We start from the raw sequence: 23,051 nt of genomic DNA on the forward strand, positions 1-23,051 counted from the left end.
GGGCTCCTTCTCTCCACATCTGCCATTCTTGAGAACAGGAAGGTCCAGGCTGGAGCAGATAGGAAAGAGAGGGGCCCCAGTGTGAAAAGAGCCTAACTGGTACAACAGAAAGGCAGTCAGGATGAGTCATCCTTGACAGAGAAAGAAAGCAACACTTCAGTTTTTTGTTAACATAATAGCTTGTCGAAATATAACATAAGGCTTTACTAAGTGTTTGGAATGTAAATATGTGTAGAAGCCACGGCCACCTGAAGCAGTTGAGATACTCTGTTCATGCAAGGAAGACTGGCTGCACAGGCAGCACACCCTGAGGGAAAGAAGGGAAGAAGAGACCCCATCAAGATGGGTAAATAAAAATACTTTTAAACAAAACAAACTCCCTGTAAAGAGTATATCTTTAACAGGCTTTAATTCTTGTAATTTCTGTGTATTTATCTGAGGCAATACATTACTATCCCATGCAGTGCCTCCACCTCATTGTGCATTCCATTAACAAAACTGAATTTTGACCATGCACCCACAATATATGTACATTTATGAATCAAATATTTATAACTTTAAATTTAAAATTTATTTATAATTCTACATTTTCTGTTATTTTCCCTCCTGCACCCTAAGGGATCATCTTGCACACCCCATTTTGGAGACTACACATCCAGTAGAAGGAGCTTTACAAAAAACATTTACTGAAGAGATTCCAAAAGACATTACATATTAAGATGAAACTGTATCTAACAAGGCACCTGTTTCCTAGACACATTATCAGTTTTTCCACAATTTCTGCACAGATAACACTGATCCCACAAAGATTTTCCCAGGATGTACCCATAAGCAAAGACAATGTTCTCCAGATCACCAAAACTAGAGAACATTCATGCATCTCTTCTTCAATACTGTCTAAACATCTGGAAAACAGAGTTCCTGTAAGGCTCAATACCCAGGGCCTCAAAGCACAGGTTTCTGGGGTTTGACTCCCTGCAATGCTATATTCTCAAACTGAAATATTGCACCAACATTTTTCCTGCAAAGGGACAGCACCCACAAGCTAGCCACTGCTTTTAGGGGCAAAAGCCCCAAAACAACCAATGAAAAAACTAACAAAAAATCCACCACTGACAAAGAAAACCTCAACATGTATGCAGAGACCATGTTTGAAGTGCTGTATCATCGTACTCATGTTTTTCCAGAAAACCAAAATCCTCACTTAGCTCCTTTTTCTCTGGGTTTACAGATGATGAATCTGTTCTAAAATTGTGTGTTCCTTTCACATTGGATTTCACTAGCTACAGCTGTACTACACAGTTTCTCACTGAACCATATAATTAAGTTACATTTTCAGCTGACTACATCAATTGATCTTCAGATGCAATAACTGCATGTGCAGACTGACATTCTGGACATGCACAGCTACTCTTGGCTGTACCCTGCTTCCACTGAAACAAATGGCAAAGCTCCCTTTAACTCCACAGCTGAAAAACACTTCTTGGAGAAAAAGCACAAAAAAACCACAGCCAGAAAAAACAAACTAGCAACACTAATTAAACTCTTCCAGGAAACAGAAGTAAATTCAGTGAACGTTGCTGGTGAACAGCAATTGATAACAAGTCCCTGACTGCTGCAGAGAGCTGTGTCTATATGGCCAATGCAAAGGGAAGAGCCCTGCAAAGCAATAGACAGATCCAAGAACAGGGTTCATCTAAGATTTCGATGCCTTTATCAGCGTTTACAATTTATTTTCATAACTGTTTTGCTTCATGAGACTAAAAGACTGTTTTACTTCTTTGTTTCAGACTATTTACATTAACAACAATTTGAAGGAATAGCTAACAAGAAATTAACAACATTTTGAAGGCATAATGATGTCTTCTAAATACTTCCATTGGAGAAGAGACAGAAATTACCCTTTTGGACAAACTGAACTTTCAGATAAGGATTTCATCTAGACTATAAGAATGCTCAAGTTTAAGTAGAATGTTTTCCTTTTAAATAGTAATTACAGACATTTGCAAGTCAAGTAATCTAATAGAAGCCTCTCCATAATAAGCAGTCCAAACTCAAGAATTTACTTCCTGTGGCATACTGCAAGTCTATTCCTGCTTTCACAGATCAGGTACATTTTGGAGTCCTAGGAACAGCCAGAAAAGTGTTCCGGTCACTTCATTAAAATATTTATTAAACTTACACAAAAACCAATTAAGTCACATGCTGATGAATGTTTCTCTGTGGCATGTATTTTTTTAGAAAGAATTTGAAAATATTATTCCCAGTATCTTGAATGAGTAAAGACATTTTTTAAATTATTTCTAAACCAGACTGAGATCAAGTGACTGTACAGACTACATAAATCTGAAATTCCTGCCCCAGGTCTCTGCAATATTGAAGTGGTAAACCCTAATGGCTTCTGGACTTCTAAGGTATGAAAGATACATTTCACCCCTTCTTCATGAGAGACCAGAATAGACTTTGAGTCTATTCACCCATTTCCCATCACTACCCCAGTCATCTAGGAATGGTATTACAGCAGTTGTCTGAGCACAAAGCTTTCAGCGATTGTTGGGATCTCAAGGCAAGAAAAAGGCATGATGTGAAGGCCTTTCTAAACTAAACCCAGAAAATGGTAAATCTCAGAGCATGGCAGGATCGCAGCTCTTGCAGTGATGTCCTAGAACAGCCTTGAAGACCTGCACCCAAGCATTGCCTGAGAGCACGGAACAGCCTGGCTCAAACCCCCAGTCAGCCTAAACAGCATTTGGCTGCAAGCCGGTGCCAAGGCACCACACAACCTGCCTCCAGCAAGAGCCCTGTGCCTGCAAGGCATCCCTGCTGCCTTGCTCCTGCCACTCACCAGGCTGCCTCCCCGTTTGGGTGCATCACCTTAAAGCTATTTTAATGCATAACACATGGCCACTCATTCTTTCCCTGCTCTGCATCCATTTGCTTCCTCTTCTCTGCCCTGTTTAACGACAGCATCCCCAGTCTCCTCCTCCATCCAGCCTGCCTTGCAGGCTGGCAATAGCATTAACAGAATTCAGTTTTTAGCACTTCATCTCAGTCAGCTCATTTCTAATTTTGCTCCTATGGCTCTGCATTGTACTGTTTCTCTGTGTCTTTCTGCTTTTGCTATCTCACCACACGTCTGTTGCCAGGCAAACTGCTTAACTTGTGCATTACAATTTGAGGGACAAGCCCTCCACCCTTAAAAGCGAGGTGGGATAAACAGATACAACTCCTTTGCAGCAAAACAATTCCTTTCAGCTGGTGCAGCACCCGCAAGGTACTGCAGAGGAAGCCTTAACCAGCTCATTTGCCTTTAAAAATGAGATTGCAGCAGCTCTGGAAGAGTTTTCCAGCACAAACGGAACAAAACCAGCAATTAGCAAACCAACCCAGCAATCACCAGCCATCAGCCCAGCTTGTGGATCACCCCCTGTGTAAGAGCTGCTTGCTACACTTGCACCCTTCTATCTGCAGCCAGGGCATTAGTCTCACCTACCAGCCTTTCCTGGCCACTGGTGCCAACAGCTTTTTCCTCTCATGAGTTCTTCAATCAAGCACAAGCATGGCACAACACTTGGGCTGGCCAGGGCCTTCCAGCTTCTCCAATCCCCAGGATAAACACTGACATCAGGCTACCATTTTTTCCAGCGTTAAGGACAAAGCACTGAGAGCGAAACCTCCCTACACAAGAGCACAGAAAACACAGACGGTTACTGAGATGGTTTCCAGCTGCCAATGACCACCAGTCACATCTTCAGCCACCAATGTCACCCACACCCTCCCAAACACTGCTCAGCACCACTCTTCTTACCACTTCTCTTTTCCAGTCACTTGTGGCTCTTTTGGTCACAACTCAAGACTCTTCCAATCACTTTTACTGAAACGAGATCCAATGACAGAAGAAAAATAGGGTGGGATTTTGACTTTTTAAAGACAATTGTGATTGGTCCTCTAGCACGACAACACACCTGATGTTCACACACCCAATGGCACACTGTGCTACCAGACTATGAGTATGCACAGCCAGGCAGCTGCAAGCCCACACTGGGACATACAGCACCCCCAGAACAGGGGAGGTCCCCAAAGAACACAAGCTGCCTCACAGGAGCCACACCACAGAGAGCAGACAGAACACCACCCACAGAACACTCAACACAATACTCTACTACACTAGCTCTGGGACTTCAGCAGGAGAGCACATACATCCTTTTCCAAACTCATGATTTAACACTACATTAGGAAGAAAAAAAACCCCATCAACCCCCCTCCCCCCGAGGTTTAATGTACAGTGCCTAGAACAGATAGTACTGCATGTGCAAAACACTCCTTTTTCCTGAGCTGATTTTTCAGGTAATTCTGGTATAAAATACCTATTTCCCAGGTTTCCCCATCTTAGTAAAATTTTTACTTGCACAGGTCAAAGTGATAACCATTTATCTGGAGAATTATTTTCTCCTATTTGAAAGTCAAACCACCTTTGTACCAGGCTAATGATACTGCATAGGAGAGATTTATGTTTCAGAACCTCCACCTCCAAGTCATATATATTTCCAAAGACTCACATTCTCAAACAATTAAATCCAAAGTGAAGCCACTTAACTGACTTCAACAGACACAAAATTAAGCCCTAAGGTAATAATTCATACAAGCAATCAATATTTCATATGTATTGCAAGCTGAGATACCTCAATAGTTTGTCAGAAAAAAGGCTGCCCTCCAATCCCCATGAAGTCATATCCCAGCTGAAGTCATATCCACATCTCAGTCATATCTTTTGTGTGAAGGCAAAGAATAGCAAGACAACATAGAAAAGTCCAGCAGTATCTGTGTCTTAGATTGTATATACCAACTCAATTATACAGGTGCAAGTGAATTTTTAAGAGCAAAGGTTAAACTTCTAGCTTTTCCAAAATTTTGTGGTCCCATGAATGTCAAATCCTCCGGACAAAGATCGGATTTAATCAAATATCCCTGATGTCCAGACTTCAAAGGAAGTTTGGCAGCATTAAACTTTCAGAGCCTCACTACCACAATTGTATTAGATGATGGATATCATCACCTTTGGTAAATTCTGGTAAAAGGACTAGCACAGACAGCATGGATTTTACTGCATATTTTGTCAGCTTAACTTTAAAATCTAAAGGTTCTGAGTGCTACATGGAACATTTGTTTTCGAAACCAACTGAAACATCAGTGCTCATATTCTTCTACATGAAATAAGCATAACAAATAAAAGAAAAAACTCTTAGCAAAATTGTTTAGGCTTCTAGTTAGCTGATGTCAGAGTTCAGAAGCAAATGGTACAAATAGCACTTTGGAACATAAAGTATTTTAACAGATGTAATTATAAAAAATTATCACTAACTTTTTACTTTGCGCATAAGGGTATTTTTGTCTTTTCTTTCACTTTTATAACTTGATTTCTAATTTTTTTACCCTGAAAAGAAGGGAGAGAACAATCTCTGCACCTCCTTAACACCACAAACTATGGCACAAACTAAGTTCTCTTTCCCCCTTATGTTGTGGCTTATAAAGCATCTTTTCACTTAAAACCACTAGTTCTATAATCAATATTTTTAAATGCCCAGCCTAAGAAGTTATAAAAAGATGTCCATTAAGAATAGATTATACTTCAATATAATGCTAAAAAAGCCCTACTTATTTCTGGTAAGTTTTATTTTTGCTCTGTGGCATCAACTGGCCCTTGCTTTAGCATATTAATAATTAGGAACCAGGGCATTGATGCTCTCATGAAGGTCAACAGAGAGCTTCATTGTCTCCTCTGCATTTCAGAAGACTGGAATGACAGCAGCAGAGACAATGAAAGTTGGTCCTTATGCCCCTTGAAACACCATAACATCATGCCTCTGTCTGTCCCAGATATCACCACAGTCTCTGTGTCCTCCCCTTTTCTGATAGAACAAATCTTCTAAGATTATTTCCAGCTCCTCCTGCACAGCCTTTCTTTCAGGGGAAGAGTCAGCTTGTGTAATGCCCATTCCCTTGCTAAGCATCTGCAGACTCACTGACCAGTACACCCACCCTGACAGACAGCCAGGCCTGGCCAAAGAGAACAGATAAATCAAGATATTTTCAAGAAGTCTGAGAGCACTCAACTTGGAGCCCTACTCCTTGGATAAGTGTGGCTTGGAAATTTTCCTCTGCAAACTTCAAGCTGTGGATCTACCCCAAGAGATGTGATAAACAAGTGTGCATTAGTCCTTCAATTTTGACTTCACTTTTTCTACAGATTTATGTGGGGGTTTTTGTTTGTTCTACAAGATCAGTTGCACTTTAATACATATTTTGAATTAGGCAAAGAATAATACATTTTTGATCTTTTCATCCTAATTATGATATTTTCAACTCAAATAATCTAGAATAAGATAATTGAAAGAAAGAGATGGGTAGTGAAAATACTACTTTTTACAATTACAGCCCAAAGGTAAGACCAAGCAGAGCAGGCAAGTTACAAGTGGTTCATCCTTGCGTTGAACCAGCTGTCCTGAAAGGTTTCTGCATGTGTGAGGTGTCAAATAGCTGATTCACTTGGTCTGTCATATCTTGATGGAAACTTATTCTAAAACATATACACATATACAAATATTTACAATTATATAAATGTATTCTAATACTTACACAGATATATTTAGAGAGGGAGACAGACACACAGAAATCCCTACAGTGTTTCTGACAAGGAGGCATTACTTTCTGTATACATGAAATTTAGCAGGCTTTTCTTTTCACTACTTGTGTTATGAAATGATATATAAACATCAAACTCATACAAGAAACAATAAATTCCATTAATACAGTCACCTAACAATTAAGTATTTATGTAGAGACTGCAGAAAGCTCATAGATATTTTATAACTCCTTGGGGGCTGAATAAAATTAAATCAAAGGGAAAAGGAAATGTGGTGACGCAAATGCTCCCCCCCTTTAATTAATCAGAATTAATCAAAATAAAAGTAATCCTCTAGCAGTCAAAGCAGCACTAGGCTGAATATGATGATATAGTAAATAACCCAGCAGAAATACAAATGCTCCAAGTACAGGCAGCCCTAATTAAAATGAGGTGTTTTCAAGACTGTAAACTACCAAAGATGGGCTTTCACAGAATCCTTTCTGGGTATTTTACAGAGCAACTGTGAGAAACGACCTTCAAGATCCACTTTTAAATTCCAGCCTTGTTAGTTTGAATCCATGGGTTGCTGCCCCTCTGCAAAGGGCAGCACTCCAAAGTCACTGTCACCACACCACTCCCCAGCCGTGTCCTGGGGCTATCCCACACTTGGCTGTCACAGCTCTGTCCCCAGGAGCCAGCATCACCTAGCACACCTATTTTGTATGCACACACAAGGCATCTTCTGGGAGTTCAGCCACTGCTCAGCTAATTGGCTACCTGCTTAATTACAACCCCAGCCAAGATGATGTTTTCTAAATGGGTGAAAGTGCAGAGCATCTCCACAGCCACTAACAAGGCTGCCACAATCTCTGGTTACAGTGGTGTAAGCACCATCAAGCAGTAATATGTGAAAAGCTGCAGCCAAGTGCTGTAACCAATGTACCCAACTGCTATGGAAGTACAAGTGTTCTAAAAAGTATACTTGTCAGTTCTGAAGCCAGAGAAGTTAATTATCTAGTCAGACCACTGATGTACCACAGATCCTTATGTGTGATTGAAATATCTCCTTATCAACATCAGTCATTTGTGTTTCTACAAGTATTTTGGTGTGTTCACATGATGGTTTGGAGCACAAGATAGGAGCTTCACTCATTTCCCTGATGGAGCATTGAATTACCCACCATCTCATGGAAGATTTGAGCTTCATTCTTCATTTGAATTAACAGTGTTACCTTCCAGGCCTCAGCTCTTTTTCTGCTTTTCTTCAATAGAGAAAAGAGTTCATTTTTTCCATGCATATTTTCATAAATCTAGTAAATTAATTTCTCAACTTTTTTTCCAACCAGATAGGTTACATCCAAGTCTCCTGCTCTAAGATGCTTTCTTAGTCTTTGGAATAACTCCCACAGCCCACTTCTTCACCCTGCAGCTTTTGTACCATTATTTAAAGGATACTGACACCAAAACATTGTCCAGTGCCCATGCAATGGGATATGCAGAGGTAAAACCTATTCACCCTGCAGTTCTGGGGCATGTTAGAGAGACATCAGAGAGACATGGCCAGGTTGCCTGTAAAGCACAGTGGGTCTTTTCATCGACCTCTCAGCTTAAAAGCAAGGCTCAAGCTATCAAAACCCCAAAGCCTTCAGCTCTGCCCATTTATGCCAAGGAGCGATAAATCTCTAAAACCTTCTGCGTTGTCTCCTCTCTGCTCTCTCCTCTTTCAAAGCACACCAGCTTGTTGACCTCATGCTTTGAGAGAGTGGAGAGGCCTCCACTGGAAGTGACTTGTCCTGTCCTGTGTCCACTCCCATTGGGTGTGTCCCTGTAGTTTTCCCTTCTCATCCCAAGAAGTGTGACAGCCACCTCAAATCTTGTCAAGGTGACTTCAAAATGCAGTATAAAGTTGTAAGCACTGTGTCTGTGCTCTGCAGCACGGAAATTGCAAAATTTGAGAGAAATCCTGTAAATCAAGTGTCTGTGTTATTTTAATAGACTTCCCGTGCTAGCTGCAGTCTCTGCAGATTTATAAAACCATTTGGCAGCATGCTACACACCAGTAATTACCAGAGCAGGAAACGCTCAATAATACAGAAATAACTCCTAGTCATTACAGATACAAACTATGATGTGAAGATAGAGAGATTTCTTTTTACCTTTTTCTTTATGTGCCAAACAGAAAAACAAGGAATCTTTACCCCAAACAAAAGAACTGCATGCAACTCTCCCCACAGCATCCCTCACTGCTGATAAATGCCCCTGCAAAGTACCCTTAGGGGGCAGCTATCAGACTTGTCCCAGCCTTCAGTCCTGGAATAATTGCCAATCCTGCAAAACAGACACCTTGCCTATGTGGACCAAAGAGATAAAAGGGCCAAATTCAACCCTGTAACAAAGCAGCAGCAATTCTATTGCCTACACAACACTGCAAGGGTTTATACTTAGTTTTTAAACAAAGCATTAGATTTATTGCAACCTTCATATAAAATGATCCCTCAACCACTCAATTATCACAACCACCCAATTATCACAACCTCTCAAGGGAATTCTGTAGTTTATACAGCATTTTTAATTACCCAGTACAAAAAAGGCCCAATTTTGATCTAAGAAGTGACAGTTCGACAAAATCTCCTAAGAAACAAGACTTCTCAAGCACTGAATCTTCATCAAAGTTTTCCCATCAGCAACAACAGCGAAGAACTGAAAACACATAAGAAGGAATTTTACCAGGCCCAAACCAGGGAGGCCGTGGAAGATGATACACTGTTTGTAGCAAGAAAATCATAATGTATCTCTATTTAGCATATGCATGTGTGCCTATTTGCTCTAGATGCATGTATAATCAGCCCTAGTAGAAATTAGAAATCATATGAAGGATTAAACATCAATTGCCTGTCCTCCTACACTTCCCATCCCTCTGCCAGGTGCTGATTAAAACAGAAGGCACAGTAGCAATGGTTGGAAACAGATTCTGAAATTGAAATAAGAGTGGAAAATAGCCACTTTCTTTTTCTAGCAAAACCTATAAAAGCCACATTAGTATTTGACTGTCAACAAATACCACCATATTCTGAAATCAGGAAATCCTGATGGTTTTAACAGGATCTAGAAGGCGCAGAAAAATGAGGATTATTAAAACTTGAAGATGTGACAACTATACTTGATGATGGAAGTCAGTGTTATGCAAATAATTGTTTTAATATTTCTCAGGCATCCCACATATTATAACTATTTCTCAGTGACTAGGAGGGTTTCACACAATCTTTAAGTGTAATCTTTTGCTAGCTTCACCATCTGGGAGTTCAGACAGCATTTAATCTTACTGGCTTTTTTCCAAAAGACTTACTGTAGGTCTGTGGCATGTGTTTCTTTTAACAATCAAATTTGGGGGTGATTTTGTTCTTGACTGTAGCTTAAAATAGACCACTATCAAAATAATATCAGAGAGATCAGGTCTGCAGAGAGCAACAGCATCTTTTATGACAATAGCTGACAGAGCTCTAACTTAGCATGATGCTTTCCCCAAAGCATGCAGAAATTCTTCAGAAATGAACAAATGCAGAAAACTTCTAACTACATGCAGATAAACCATAAAAAAACCAAACTGCTGATTGAACACAGGGCACCTCATCAGACAAGAAGAGCACTAGTTGGTGAGCTGCTGCAAGAAAGGGAATGAAGGGGGGCAAAGAAGGAGAGCAGGGTACAATTGCAAGTCAGGCCATAAAGCCATTCTACACATCTAGGGATATTCCTACCATTATCCATATGTGTATCTCTAGCTTTTTCCATTAAGCATATCCAGAAGAGTTACAGTAAGTTTGATTTCTCAGGTCCATTTTTTAAAAAGTCCATTTTCTCAGGTCCATTTTCTTCTTTATTTTGTTCTGGATTTTTAATGGATTTGTTTTAAAATATCTCAGAAAAATCATGGCCAGGAAGATGATGGGAAGATATGAAAGATGTTCCAAACCTTCACCAAACTGTATGGAGCAAAGTTCCTGGGTGTAGAGTCACCCACTGCTCTGGACAGTCTACTGTATTCAAAGCACAAGTAAATTTCAAAATTCCTACAGCTCTGCCCTCCAAAGCATTTATTAGAAACAGTGTTGTTTCCACCCAAGGCAGGAGGTTGGAACTGGATGATCTTTAAGGTCTCTTCCAACATAAACCATTCCATGATTCTCTGAATCTATTCTGGCACAACTCAGTTTCAGATTTTTTCTTTTGTTTGATTGTTGTTGTTGTGTGGGTGAGTTTTGTTGTTGTTTTTCTTTTGTTGGTTTTGGTTTTGTTTTAATGCATTGGGAGTTTGTTGTTTACAAAGATTTTGGTGAGATTGATGTTTATTTGAAGGCTCAAGAACCAAGGGCAGAAAAAGAATGTGAGTTTAAGGTAAGTGCAACACATGAGTTGCAAGTAACATGTTGCTGTTTCAGATTTTAGTTTTGGGGATAAGGATTTCTTGGTCTGTGGTCAAACCTCAGTAGGTTTGACAAGATCTAAGAAATCAAAGCATGATGTCAACTTCCTTGTCCTCTAACACTGCACAGAAAATGGACAGCACAGCCACACTGGACATCACAGACTACAAATATTGTCTCTCTTTAGACAGAACTGTTCTGTTTCATGTTGATTTGCCCCACAACTAATTCAAAGGAAAAATTACCAACATAATTCACAAAACATGTCTGTCACCACGCAAGATTAGACCAGCTGAAAAATAGAGCAACATGGCTTTTTTAATCTCATATAGTACTCAAGTCAAGTGGCAGCACTCTTAGATATAATTAGAAGTTTTCTATTTTATTCAACTGTTACAAATGAACAGCATGAGACTTCACAGGAGCAATTTCATGGGAAGGGCCAAAGGAAAGTAATAAGCAAAAGAAAACAAAACACTTTCACAAACACAACTACCCACAGTATGGCAACCTGCTGGGCACACTGAATAAGGAGAGGCTGTGTTTCAGACAAAGGTCATGGGTTTGTTTTCTTTATTTAAAAACCTGTCTAAAATGGCTTTTTTCAAAACATCATCTAATAGGTCATTACCAACACATACAGATGAAATCTATACTCTCAGCTGTGGTGCACATTCCTCAGCTGCTAACACCGGCCAAGGCAGCTGCCCACACAGGAAGCCCCTGTATGGAACAAGGCAACACCAGTAATGGTCCTAGACTTCAATAAGTTGTCAAATTCTTATGCTCAGATTTCTAGACCAAATTCCTATTCACAGCTAGTTCAGTGGAAACATTTTTTTAGCTACAGTGTCAGACTACTCCGCCATTCAATTGACATATTTCACTCTTTTGTAACAGGAACTGTATCCATGAAATATGGAGGACAGGAGGGATAGAAGTCAGCTTTGCAGTCACATCACCTGCTTCACCTCCTTCTTCAGAAGATCTGAAGACGTCAGAACACAGAGAGACTGTGACAAGTCAAAGCTTTCTGTGGCAAATCCTTCCCATCAGCTGCAGACCACCACAGACAGATCTAGCCCCCACGCCATAGCCATGGCCACTGGCTTCCTTGTCCACAAAAAGTGACATCACTGCTGCAAAACAAAATCTTTTATAGCTCTGCATCTCTGGGCAGCAAAGCATAAGGTGAGCAGACACAGGCAACGGGAAGGACCTTTCCTACAATCCATCCAAAGTTGATCAAGGGTACACACAGCTTACACAGCTACCTGAAGTATGTAACTTCTAACACTTCATTATGTGTTCAGATTTCACGTTGTTTCCTAAAACAACAAGTTGGAACTCTTTCACCTTCGTTTTTAAGCCTCCAATCACACTTCCTCCCATAGCCCCACAGATGTACATTTTACTTAGCTAAATTTGCACTGTGGACCAGGTTTACTTTGCTGACAAATACCAGATAAGCAATGATCTGTAGATATGCCTAATGCATTCTTCCCTCTTTCAGACACAGGAGAATAATAGCTTATGGAAAAGTTCTAGCAGGAGCTTCCCAAACAAGCTTATTTTGTGCCTTACATGTGGAAACTTTCATCTCTTTCCACAAATTCCAAATATGCTTTTAACTTTGGTTAAGATAAGCTCTGGCAAAATGCTACCACAGCTGCATGTGTGACTTTGGTCCCTCACTGCACTGTGACATGGTACTGTGAGCACCAGGTGCTTTTGCACTGCAAGTGCCTTCCTCTGCACAGAAAACAAATCCCACCTGCTCTAATTCCTTGAGAGTAGAACTACTTCCTCATCAATACTTTAGCTCCTCCAGGTCTTGTTAAAGATCTCACTAGGGAAAGAGTTTTCAGATTCCATTCTTATTTTCAAAGTCAACACCACCTTGCCATTGCCCCAGACTGAGCTATTTGTTCAATGATTCTTTATGACTAATCTATTCACTCAGGTGCCTTCTAACCTGCCTGTCACAATGCTGGCTTGTTTATTGTAATAGGATGTTGACTTGACTTCTGTGATGTCTTTTTCAAACAGTAATCTTGCAACACTGGGGAAAGCAGCATAGAGCCCCACAGGTCTGCAATGCTTCTGAGGAGCTGCTACTCTCACAGGAGAAGAGGGGGAGAAAAAGGGTATCTGGATATATTTCTCTTGCCTTTTTTTTTTTTTTTTTGAAATATGAGTTAAAATATTACACAAGAACTGAAAGACAAAGAATAAGATGTTACATGATGCCAATAGCCACCAGTAATTCTTTTTCTTCTTGGTGAGGGTAGCCTTCCTCAATTCTTTTCTGGGGAAAAGTTTTTACTTTGGAATAGCATCAAATAAGCACATCCATCTTGAAACAAAAAAAAAAAAAAAAAAATTGCCTTCTCCAATTTTAAATACACATTCCTAAAATGAAAATGCTCCTCAACATTAAAAGAGTTATTTGTTTTTTGTTTTTTAAGCAAGTTCATATCAGTTTTTGGTAGTTTGTGCTGCCACTTTCGTTTTCTATTGCAGTCTCTATGGAAGGGCCCTCTCCGACCTTTTGGTATTTCCTCTGTGTAGTGGTTTTGGCTGGGACAGAGTTAAATTTCTTCATAGTAGCTTGTGTGTGGCTCTGTTTTGGATCTGTGCTGGAAACAGGGTCAGAAATAGAGAGATGCTTTTATTAGGGCAGAGTAAGGCTTACACAGCATCAAGGCAACCTTTTTGCTTTCTCACCCCATCCTACAAGTGAATGAGTCGGGGGTGCACAAGGAACTGGGAGGGAGCAGAGCCAAGACAGCTGACTCCAACTGATCAAAGGGATATTCCATACCATATGGCATCATGCTGGCAATAAAAGTTGGTGTAAGAAGGAAGGGAGGGACATTTGGAGTGATGGCATTTGTCTTCCCAAGTCCCCATTATGTGTGATAGGGCCCTGCTGTCCTGGAGATGGCTGAGCACCTGCCTGCCCATGGGAAGTGGAGAATGGATTCCTTGTTTTGCTGTGCTTGCATGTGCAGCTTTTGCCTTACCTATTAAACTGTCTTTATCTCAACCCATGAGTTTTCTCACATCTACCCTTACGATTCTCTTCCCAGTCCCACTGTGGGGCAGTGACTGAACATCTGCTGGTGCTTAATTGCTGACCAGAGTAAAGCCCCAACACTCTGGATTATCATTCCAAACAACAACAATAAATAACTCTGGAAAAATTTTCTCAGCAGCTCAGTTTGTACCCTACTAATTGCACCGCCTTCTATTGCACAGGTGGGAGTGGGAGAAGTAAGAGATTAATTCAGGAATGAACCCAACGATGGCAGAGCAATGCCCTTAATGCCCAGCAGACACCTGTCATGCAGCAAACATGAAAAAGTTCTCTATTTCAAAGAAAAAAGAGGAGTGGGGGAAGATTTTAGGTTTTCAAGATACCTGTCTATAAATACCTTTAAACCCAGGGTCCTGGGGCTTCCTGAAACAGGAGACCCTGAACTACATATTTAACAAACTGCTCTGGTATGTCCTCATGCAATGAATTCTGCCTATATACTCTAAGGTGCTCAGGGAAGCATTATTGCTGTTTACAGCTTTTCTTTTTCTGTCATACGGACTTCTACAGCTGTCAAACCTCTCTCCTAACACAAAAATATTTAGCCTGCCTTCAGTGTGCTCTCTCCTGACTTTTTAGGCTTCATTTTTGTTCCTCTCTTTCAAATCCTCTGTGTTTCACACTTGTTTAGCTCTGCCCATAATTAAGAGTGAACACAGTCTTATTGTGTTTTAAATGTTGAGTTTCCAGAGGCAACCCATTTTCCACTATCACATCCTACTTTGATCATAGGCATGCTTTCCAAAACTATACCACAGGGGTAACTGTATCTTCAAAACAGGTACCTGTGTAACACTAATTCAAATTATCCCTGCCAAAGGCCACTACATTTCTCCAAGGTGAAATTCATCTACTCTTCCAGTGGTTTAGTGTTCTCCAGGGAATATGAAGCAATTTCAAAGGGAAAAGAACAGAAATTCCCCCTTTATTTGATAGTGGGAGGAGCGTTGAGGATTTTTTTTTTTTTTTGTTGCTGTTGGGTGGAAGGTACTCAGTTATTTGACAGCTTAAACAGGTTTTCTGGCCTTAGAGAAAGTTGTGAGAGAGCACAGCAGTTAAACCACATACCAAACCATCCAGATTGTAAGTAAGTGCACGAGAGGCAGTGTGCTTCATACCACATTCAAACAAAGTAAAAGTTTTTACTTGTAAACAAGGCAGTTCCAAACAACCTCTCGAACACCAGCCTGACTGAGCCTATAAATTTACAGGATTAATATTACAACATTTTGTTGCTACAGTATCATCTCTCCCAAGCATCTGAACTATTGTAGCAGGATCAACACTTGAGGCAACTCAACACAGGAGACAGAAGTGACTAATACTCCTTCTCAGTGAATTTGCTCCCACCTTGCAATAATCCTTTAGGAATGGAGGCAAGCAGCTGTGTTACAGCTTGGCCAGGCACCCTCCCAGCAGTGCCTGCACACTCCCTCTCTTTCCTGGGATTCTGTGGGCAGCTGCCACCAGGACCTCCCTGGCCCAGCGTCACTGCTGCCACATTGGCAAGACAGGACACCAGAGGAGGGGGAACCTGACAGGAAGTCAAGGAAAAGCCTCAATTCACACAATTTCTCTAAATTGAAGAATCTCAAATTTGCCACTTGAACAAAAAAAGCAATAAGTTGAGTCCTTTGACTTCATCCTTGCCAGAGCTCTTCACTACAGAGGATTCAGGCAGTATTTGACCCCAAGACTAGGCAGACTTATTTTAAATTCTCCAGCAAACAGACAAGACACAAACAAGGTATTTTCCTGCCTTAGTTTCCCATGGAAATAGAAAGCAGGCTGAGCTGGTGAGGTTGACACTTCCTTCTCCCCAAACGATGGCCATAGGGAGCATGGAACCCTTGAGACAACTAATCTGCTTATGTTGCCTTTTGCCTTTCACACGGGACGATGCTGCTCTCTGTCCCCAGAGCAGTGTGCTGCTCGTGCCCACGCTGGAACAGGCCGTGGCACAGTGCTCCTCTCCTCCCGGGGGTTCTGCCCCTGCCCATCTCCAGCACCCAACAGCGTTTCCAACTGTCGCAGGCATCTTTTATGAAAAATCCTTTCTTGGGATTTTTCCTTCTGAGAAGCTGCAGTTTCAGCAACAAAATGTAAACAATGATTATCTGCTGCTGTGGAATGCAACAGGTCCACCTGTGATCGGCCCATCTTGGATGTTTATAATTAATGGCCAATCAAGATGGAGATATCTCAGAGTCCAAGAGAGCTGCCTTTTTTATCATTCTTTTCTTGTCTATTCTTAGCTTAGCTAGCTGCTGAGGAAACCTTTCCTTCTATTTCTCTTTAGTGTAGTTATAATGTAATATATAAATATATCGTAAAATAATAAATCAAGCCTTCTGACCATGGAATCAACATTCTCGTCTCTCCCTTCACCTGAAAACCCTGTGACCACGGTCACATCCAACACTTCATGCTGGCACTCCCACAGAAGTCCATCCTCTTGCTCCCTTAGCACTAAAAGGTGTGCCTCAAGGGAGAAAAGAGATCTCCAGATCATTCCCTCCAGGTAGAAACTGCAGCTTTTATAGAGACAGGCCTATTCCTGGGCTGTGTTAAACCAGCCACACTGCCAGTCCCAGCAGCAGCTGTCACATATCAGCTGATAACACAATCCCAACACAAACCCCTGGGCTGCAAAGGCCCAAAGAACCATGGGCAGTGTGTGCTAAGTTGTTCCATGCCCATGTTTATACACTCACACCTGAAAGGATTATGCTCTGTTTCCATTCACATGCTCTTAGTTCCAGATTTCTAAATTATGCTGTGCAGCAAGAACTAGAAACTTACTGCTGGCTATGAGAGTTTCTTCTTCTCTTGATTTCCGTGCTTTTTCAAAGACAGATGAGCTGAGCTACCAAAATAGTTCCTTCTCCCCTCTACGAAGGCACTTCACAGAACTAGCTTGTGATTCAGGAATCAGACACTTCTCTAAAACCAAGCAAGAATGGAATTACAGCTAATCACATTAGCCCGCAACTTTTTTCCCCTCTAAAAGCAGGATTAAAGGCAGAGATGGGGAACTTCCCACATTCCCACACACCAGCTGCATTCTTCCAGACTCAGCTTGCTGAACAGCTAATAGAATTACCATCCATAGACCTAGGATTTTCAGGGATTACTCCGGAGAGGTTGCCAAAGGAACTAACCAGACTGTAATTCCCGGCTTTGCACCACCAGAAAGGGATAGAACAACCTTAAAATGACATTGAGAATCATCCCAGAGGGAACCACAGCCTGAGGAAGTTGCCATCTAGATTTTGTAAGGGCTGTGGAGACACTGATCTTAAAGTTTATTGAGAAGAACAACAAAATGAACTGCAAGCCCAGGTTTGGAGATGTGATTGACGAGAGGAGTGACAAGGTAAGCGAGCGGGGATTGCCCTCCAAGACTGAGCTGATGTACATCTGTTTAAAGAGATCAGTGTACATTTTAATGCCTTATCCATTCCAGCAAATATGGCTGAGTTCTAATCTTCAAATTACTCATGAAAATAGCTGAAAAACAATTTTTTTTTTTGTTCAAAGGGGAAGATGAAGAAGAGGAGAAAATTTTCTGTTTATGTTCTTCAAAATGTAAGTCACTCAATCAAACCAAACATACATAAAACTTTGACCTTTGTCATGACATAGGCAGCAATAACCACTGAGGCTAGCTTTATGAATATTATTTTTCATTTCCAAACACCAAAATCTAAAGTCATACTCCACCCCCTCCATGGCACCACAAATACAATGCAGGTTTCACTGTACAACTTTTAAACTTTCTAAAGCATAAATGTTGCAAGTTTGAACTTAGGAAATTAGAAGGTCTTTTTTTCCCCCCATTTATCTTCAAGGATTTTATCTTTCTGAGTCAAGGACACCTACAAATAAGGTCAGCAAAGAAAAACAAAAACTAGTTCAGATAAATCTAGTTTCAATTCCAAACTTTAGCATTCATTCATGAAACAAAGATTTTTAATACCAATTCAGAAGAAAAAGCATGTTCTTTAAAATGAGGTTTCAAAACAGACAAGCAGCAATTTAAAGACTCTAGCTTTACTGCACAGTAAAGCTTCACCTACTGCTGAGCAAATTTAAAACCCAAGGCCCTCACTCAGCCTGCCAAGGCACCTGCACAGACTGGGAGCCATGGAGTTAACAGTGGGCGGGATGCAATGGGGCAGAGGAAAGGGCACAAACCCCCCTCTCCCCACGGCCACTGGAGCCAGGGGAGGTGCAACCCTTTGCCCTCCAGGGTAGGAGCAGAGCTGTCCAGCTGCTCCATGGGCCTGGCCAGCAGGGCAGGGACAGGAGTGCAACACGGGGCTCCTGGCCTTGGAAACTGATCATCCAGGGCAACACCAAACCTGCTAAAGAGGACCCTGCTCTCATGTACCAAGGCTGGGCCTGAATCAATTTAAGGAGTGCTCTTCCCAACCAGAAAGAAAAAGGTTGCTGCCCATTATTAAGTTTCACAGCTTCTTGCCCTCTCCTCCCCAGACAGGCAGCAGAGATAATGTATCAAAAAGAAAAAAGTCCACAACCAACAATAAAATAACTTCCCTCAAGAGAGAAGGGGAAAAGAAAAGAATAATAATTTTTTTTTAATATTAGTGGCACTGAGCTGGAAGTTGGGGAGGGGAAATGTTCCCCAAACCCACCTTTCACTCAAACTGTTTCAAAACCTAACAAAATCCATGAGCTCACATGGTGACCTGTCACATCTGGAAAATACAGGGATGTCTGATGAACAGCAAGGTAACTTATTTTCTGTCTTCACAAGACATCTGCACAAAATGGAGCACTGCTCAAGTTATAAGAGCTGGAGATGTGTCCTCAGTCCCACCTCTAATGTTAAACTCCACCAAGGACCAGATTGTTAGTTATGACTGACAGGTATTTTACAGCATTACAAACATGCACTACGCATCATCTGTTTCCGAGGAGGTCTCTAACACATACCTAAAGATAGAAAAATCATACTTGGCCTAAATGAATCAATGTTGGCAGGGAAAAAAAGTGATCTGCTGCAGAACTTGGCTGGAGATGGATCTTTTTTGCTCCTTGCAGGGAGTTTGGAAAGCAGAAATTATCATAACAGGACACAAAGGACAGAGAAACAAATCAGGGAAATCCAGAAGGGCTCTCAGTGGGGAGCAGAGAAGAGCAAAGAACTCACCTCTTGTCTGTACCTTTATGCAATGGAGTAGATAGACAGGACAGCACAAAAGGCACTTAGATAAGGACCAGCAGATGAAATAGAAGAAGAAATTACCTGCAAAGACTTTGGAAACAGAGCTGTGCCTATAAAGGGACAATCTCACTGACCTGTAATGCCAGTCCAAGGACATTTTGCTGCAGGATTTCTGGAGCAGGAGTATGCAGGACATCAGATGCAATCAAAGCTCAGTGTATTTGTCCCCTTACTGTAGCAGAATACTACCATGGAAAGCACATGGTCTTCTACTCTTCCCTCCCCTCACCCTTTCTCCCTGAAATCAGGCAAAAGCTGGCTGTCTCAAGTCACAGTTTCAGTGTCCTTATTGTTGCCTGCAAAAGAACCTGAACAGTATCAAAACAGTCAAGATCAACTACACCTTAGGGTGGCACTTCAGAAAGAAGAAATAGGGAGAGGGATAAAAAGATGTTAGAAATGGTTATCCACCTTTAAGCCACAGTCACCACCTGGACCTCAGATCTGCCCTCATAAGAGGGGAAGTGCAGAGCCTACAGGGTCTGACATTGCTCACAGAGGTGAAAACAAGCTGGCATTACGACAAATGAGAGCGATGGACAGACAGATCTCCCCACACCAGAGGAGGGAAAGGCTGACATGATCTTGGGGGACCAGATCCATTCAACTCCTGCTTGTCTTGGAGATGGTGCATTGAGGTCCCCATTTGGGCCACACAAGATTTTCAGCCCTATCAAGCCAGAGGCTCTCTGTGGACATAGCACTGCCCACACCTCTCTACCTCAAGCAGCTTGAGACTCCCTCAGCAGATTCTCTCCCCCTTAAGCCTCACTGTGTTGAACACAGATCCCAAACGATGAGCAAAGCTCCAAATTTGCCACCCTACTTCATGCCAGAAAGTCGCCTGCTGGCCTCAGCCCCCTAAAACCTCTTCTAATTTGAGTTTCATTCTTAAATCAGTGTGATTGCTAAGTTATGTACAGGGTCCGTATTTTGGCATTCCCCATTTATGCATTGACCACACACCCTCCTGCACTATCTACTGCACTTGCTAATGCTGACTGCCTCAGCATGGTGTTATTTTTGTCCTTCCCCCACTCAGACTCCAGCAATTAAACCATGCTGTGATCAAGAACCACAGACATCTCTTTGGCTGGCTTTATGCTAGCACTGCTTCCCTCGACAAAATACTGTGTGCAGTATTTATTTGGAGAATGTTAAACTCTTCAGACAAACACTTGCCTTACACACAGTATTGGGAGGGGGAATCACTCCTGCCTGCAGCCATTTTATGAGCTTCACCTACTGAAGCTCATGCAGCATCAACCACTTAGCAACCATGGCACTTATGACCCCAAGTACAGCTGGCAGCACCTACTAGACAGCAAGTGTGCTGCTGGATGAGGGAGATGCTGCTGGCAGTGAAGAAGCCAAAAGGCTTCAATGGACCTGCTGGCCATCCCCTACTTGCTGGACCCTCTAATTACCATTCCATAAAGCTTCCACCCTGTGTCAGTTGGATTTGAGGGGCAGAGCAGCCCAGCACAAGCTGGGACCTCTCTCACCAGCTCTGCTCGCTGTTTAGTGCCCCAAGCACTTGAAACTGTGACCTACTCCACTTGACCTCTGATCAGGAAACCACTCTGGATAATGTGTGTATTATACCTGGACATCCCAAACATACCCTACCAAGTAAATGTGACTGGCCAAGTGGGAACCAACTCTTAGAAGTCACCTTTCTCTTTCTGTTTAACAGGAAGGAAGAAAAAATCATTAGAGACAACAAAAGGCTCAACTAATACAAAGGTGCTGCTGTCCAATAGGACCTCTTGCCTTTTACAGTTCAATCAGAACAGAAATCCAAGGGGAAGTGGTTAAAGATGCAGGTTAGATGTGATTCAGCAGCATCTATCTTCCTTGCAAACGCTGCTCCATCACAGATATAGCACCTACTCCAGCCTCATGCCACAGCAAAGCAGCTATGCCTGCTCTGCCTGAATTATCTCTCTGCACTCATTAACAGCACTCCCCCACTCCAATCTTATTTGGGATTCAGCTCACAAAGCTGACTTAACCCATCCTTAAACCCACAAACCATATTTCTCTCTCAAGTGGCACCCAGATCCCATCAGAGGAATGACCTGTGCTTTGCAGCACTGCCTCCTTTCAAGGTCAAGCTGAGCATGTTTCATTTGATCACATCCACAGGCTCCAAGCAGTTCACCCTGAGGGGCACAGCCCTGTCAGGTTACTTTATGCCTGCTGATAACTGTGCCAAGCCACTCCCACTTACACCTATCCCAGGTGATGCAGCTGCAGCACAGACAAATGAACAAGCTGGAGAGTTTGCAGCTCCCATCTGCTGAGTGCCACCTGTGCCAAGGCAGGAGGTCCAAAGGAGGGCTGCCTGGGAGGACACAGTCGTGCTCTGGTGACAGAAGCTGGGACCATCCTCAAGCAAGCCTTTCAGAAACATCTGAGACAACACTAGTCTTAAGCCTCTGAGGGACTAGCAATATGAGACAGCTTCGAGGGATGAATTTCATACTTGTCCCATTAGGAATCACATTTGTGCAACTCAGATAGTTGCACAAAATACCTGAGCACGATTTACCTTTTTTATGCTCTATTTTTCTCCTTTTACCCCTGTGCAAGTTCTAAGAAATCAGAAGCCGCATAGGAAAAAGCCAAGTACACAACTGCAGGAAAAATAACTGTGTCATCAAAACATAGAACCTAAAACTTGAGAGTCATTCTCCACATTCATGTCAGATCTCTTGCCAAAACTTATTCTCACGGCTGCGTTTTTTTCACTTGGAAGAACCAATACATTTACACATGTACATTCTTCTCCAAGGTTATTCTGAAATAATTACTTGCAATGCCCTTGGCAGATTAGAGGCATTACATAAATATTAGATGCTATAGAATACAGTCTTAAACAAGGAAAGGGACTTCTGAAGCTCTTAAAATTATCATGAGGTTTCTGTAGGCAGTTTTATATGAACCCAGGCTTAAACAAGAGCCAGGCAATATGCATTAAAGTTAACATTACAATATGCATAGAAGAATAATTCCTAAAGAGGAAACTGTTCAGTTGTCTCTAGCTACATGTATGAGACTTGAGTTTTTAGTGCATTCATCAGATCCCACTCAGTCTAAGGCTCTGAACTACAAAAAGAATAAAAGAAAATATTTTCATCTAGACAAAGAGAATTGCAAACAGTTTTTTAAAAAGTTTAAAAAGGAAAGTAATTCATTATTTCTGTGTACATAACCTGACAACCAAACAGAACAAGATAAAAAAAGGATTCCTTTCCCCATGAGTCTCATCCTCCTGAAATTTGTACCAAACAGAACACACAAAGAAATGTGTTTACAGATGGGGTATGAGTCATGCTCCCAGGTGAGGTTTAGAAAGACTACCACTTCCAATTCACAGGAGCAGGACTGTGCTGTTGTTATCTTCCATTAATAAGAAGCAATGGGGATTAGAATAAGCAATCAGTAGTTGCAAGCCCTATGCTATCCTCCAACATCAAAATATTCAACTCAGGACAAGCATTTTCTCTGTTTTGCCTTGCCTCAGCTCTCAGTTGTGTTAAGGTTTCACCTGCTTCATAACATTATTAAAATGCTTAGCATTTTAATAAATAGTTTGGTCTAGACAGAACATGAAAGGTAGATGAATACTTCTGTGTTATCTTAACT

The 23,051-nt window shown here is 41.6% G+C and overlaps 1 protein-coding gene across 1 annotated transcript in view; it reads right to left on the reverse strand.

Moving 5' to 3' along the window:
* Positions 1-23,051, reverse strand: part of PPM1H (protein phosphatase, Mg2+/Mn2+ dependent 1H) — a 129,559-nt gene that overhangs the window by 100,907 nt on the left and 5,601 nt on the right. The window lies entirely within an intron of this gene.

The sequence above is a fragment of the Melozone crissalis genome, unplaced genomic scaffold (genome assembly GCF_028551555.1).
Source record: "Melozone crissalis strain CALT ecotype California unplaced genomic scaffold, PUWL_Pcris_2 ptg000004l_1, whole genome shotgun sequence".
In the NCBI taxonomy this organism is placed as follows: domain Eukaryota; kingdom Metazoa; phylum Chordata; class Aves; order Passeriformes; family Passerellidae; genus Melozone; species Melozone crissalis.